At 34.0% G+C, this 3,561-nt stretch overlaps 1 protein-coding gene across 1 annotated transcript in view; it reads left to right on the top strand.

The window, feature by feature from the left end:
- Window positions 1-922: 922 nt before the first annotated feature.
- LOC106870027 (vesicle-trafficking protein SEC22a) overlaps window positions 923-3,561 on the top strand; it is a 9,937-nt gene continuing 7,298 nt past the window's right edge. Inside the window, exon 1 of the mRNA XM_052974525.1 lies at window positions 923-1,079. The gene's annotated coding sequence lies outside the window, so the exon portion shown is untranslated. The remainder of the gene's footprint in view (window positions 1,080-3,561) is intronic.

Genomic DNA, 3,561 nt, shown 5'->3' with positions numbered 1-3,561 from the left:
TGTGTGTGTGTGTGTGTGTGTGTGTGTGTGTGTGTGTGTCTTGGTTATTTCTTAGATCTTTTGTTTATTTTAGCCATGCTGGAAAGATCGCATTCAGTAAGTTTCTGATCAAGATGAACCGTTTCGAATGTCTCTGAACTGCTTCAATGAAACAAAAATAAAAATAAAAAAATAAGACATCGTTGAACACACACACACACACTTTCTCTCTCTCTCTCTCTCTCTCTCTCTTTCCTTTTCTTAATTCATCGTTTGTTTTTCCGGGTTCTTTTTTTTTTTTAATCAAGAAGCGACCACCACTATAAATTCCATTAATTGGAAGGATTTTTTTCTCGATACTGTACCGATAAAAAGTTATGCTTTTTATTTAATTTTCTTTTTTTTCCGATTAGTTATAGTCTTTCCCTTTCAAGTAATGACCATCACCATTTAATAAAATCCATCAACAGAAATAACGTATTTATACAAAGCTGCTATAATTAATCTCTCTCTCTTCTCTATCTTTCTCTTTTTAAAGTTTCTGTCAGCTGAGACTGTATCTCCATATTAAGACAAAATTTTACAAGTTTATCCTTTCTTTCCTTCCCTGCTTCTTTTTTTCTTTTCTTTTTTTTATTTTCCAGTCTTAGAAAAGTTGGTTAAAAATTACGTTTATATCGTCGTCTTCAAAATCGTTGTTATTGTTGTAGCCGTCGTCGTTATTATTACCAAAATTATTCACCTGGCTAAATTGCCGGTGAAAACAGCAATAGCGGATGAAAGTAGAAAATATGACAATGTTTTCCAACAGAAAATACATCAAAAAGAAAATCAGTATCAACAATAACATATTGGTCGCTATGGCAACAGGGAATGAAACGGAAGCGACCTCTAATATGGGAACTCTTTTGTGAAATAAGACCAACAAAAGAAGGAAAAGAGAGCAGCATAAGTAGCAAACCGGATATTATTCTCGACAAAACTTCCGGTTTGATACGTTGTCCGAAAAAAAAAAAGAAAAACCTTGTCACGAACATATGTTTAGAAAGAGAGACGGGGAGAGATCGACAGAGAAGGCCGGAGAGACGGATGTATTTATGGTAAATACTTTTGTTTATCAGCGAACCATTAGTAAATGTAATTAATAGAAAGATCAATCATAATATTGAAAGTATTATTATTAATCTTATCATATAAATATTTATTGTTATTCGATGAAACTAGCGCAAAAACTTATTATTAGGAATGTCAAAGAAGCCGGTTATGGTGTGTAAAATTTATTTATTTATTCATATCAATATCAATGACCATATTACTGTTGTCATATTCCTGTCATGTAAATTAATGGTATTTTCTCTTTATTTCGTTATCATACGCGTCAGTTTTAACTTTTCCTTTCTGATTCTGATTCCCGTTGTAATATATATCAAACAAATACTTATGTAATCGACTATATATATATTTTTTTTCTTTTCGCATCCTCAAAATGTACGACCGGCTTTGCATCACAATGTCACAACTGATTAAACTTAGCCTTTCGAGATTGTTTCTAAGTTCAAATCATCATCACTCAGGGGTCACTTTACCAATTTTTCACACCACGTTTTCTTGGGTCGATGAAAGAAAAATACCATTTAAGTAGTCTTATACCTTTTCATCGCCTATATTGAGACATAGTTTTCCAAAAAAACGTGTTGCCTCTACCGTATCTCTCTTATAGAAATCCTGGTTTACTTTCCACGATCGAAAATACTTTGTGGTATTTACGTCCTGCGTTCAAATGCTACCTTAGCTGAATCTTACTGTTTATCTCTCTGGAGTCAATAAAACGACGTGTTAGTGGAGGAATCAATTTCATCGACTGTCCTTCCTTCCTTCTAAACAACAAATATACATACATACAGACACACATACATATATATATATATATATATATATATATATATATATACACACACACGTGGCTTTGTGTTTTATTAAGCTATACACACATACTTACGCGCAATATTTTTGTGTGCACAAAAACAGCGAACATTAACTAAAGGACTCAATACAGGGGTAGAGTATGATGTTTCTTATACTTTGATTGTGACTTCGAAGTTTCGCTGAGAGTATAGTTTTGCTTATATACGATTAATTTCATATTCCTGGGAATTACAATTACACCATGGGAAAAAAATTAATGATTTACTGTGAGAGTGAAATATTATTTAATGAAAACTTTCTCATCCCTGATTCTGTAGCTACTATATATATATATATATATATATATATATATATATATATATGGGAGTGGTGTAAGGAAATGGCAAAAGGAATAAACTCTTCTCTTTTGAACTTCATTGGCTTACATCTGTTTCCACTCTGGTTGAGTGCCTGAGTAACACCTGTCATCGGAGCCCTAAACATTAAGTGTGTATGTGTATATATGTATGTGTCTGTATAATACCACTCATTTTTGCTTGTTATTATCACGTGTTCCCATACACCTATTATTATTTTTTTTTTTCTTTAACATAGAATTTGACTCGGTATTTTATCATTCTGTTGTATGATATCAATGTTTTTATCTGTTTGTGTAGACCTAGTTTGCTTTCTGCTTTCGTTTTTTCTCTTCATCGCTCTGTCCTTTCTTTTTCCATTCCTACATTTGTTGCTTAATCTCCAAGTCAGATCGAGCAAGTCTATGATCTAAGCTAACCCGAACTATATCGTCCAAGACAGTATTTATTAAGAAAACGTACGTTGTGAGTTGAGGATGGTTTGACTGCTATCTCTAGCAGGTTGAGCAGCCTCTGGCTCAATATAATATTAGTTGTTGTTATTCAGTCCCTGAATGTCCTTCATCGAAGGCATTCCAACTGTGACCATTTATTATGTGTGTGATGCATTATCCGACGTGTCGTTCCCCTTTTACTTGACGAGGTCCAATTTGGCTGCCATTTCTAGCGGTTCGAGCGCTCGCGTGCAGGGGCGAAGAACTCCTTGCACACATTCAAATTTTAAATCATCCTCTGGCGGAATCTCTGAAATAATTATATTTTAATGCACAAAAATGATTTAAGACCGAAGCAGTCAGTAAGTAATTGGGTTATTACAGCGTGCATGGGCCATCTTCGCCATCTGAAAACAAACGAAAACTGCCAACATGTGTTTACTTTTGTAAGAGTTTGTTATGAGGTCGCTGTCTTTTTATGATGGAAATATTAACATCCCGTGAATTAAATGTAAGTTTGTGTGTGTTTAGATAACAAAAATGATTTTTCCTACGATGTAATTGCGGTCTCAGATAGAATCAGTTGCTAAACTAGTTCCAGGAGTAATTAAAAAGTTGCCTACATTATAAATTGGTATGATTATAATTGACAGGGGATTAATTTTTTTCCTCAATACAGAGCTACGCTTCTTCTCTACATGTTCTTGTCGCTTAAAAAAAACATGCTTTCCCAGCCCTATGTGTGTGTGTGTGTGTGAACCTGCTGGTTTCAGTAAAAACAGGAAAGGTAACAGGTTGATGTTGTTCTCCTCCTCCTTTTCTCACGCCTTGTTTTTTTTTTTCTTTCTCAAGTGTCAAAATACGTG

The sequence above is a fragment of the Octopus bimaculoides genome, chromosome 18 (assembly GCF_001194135.2).
Source record: "Octopus bimaculoides isolate UCB-OBI-ISO-001 chromosome 18, ASM119413v2, whole genome shotgun sequence".
In the NCBI taxonomy this organism is placed as follows: Eukaryota; Metazoa; Mollusca; class Cephalopoda; order Octopoda; family Octopodidae; genus Octopus; species Octopus bimaculoides.
This window is presented reverse-complemented; position numbering and strand designations above follow the sequence as displayed.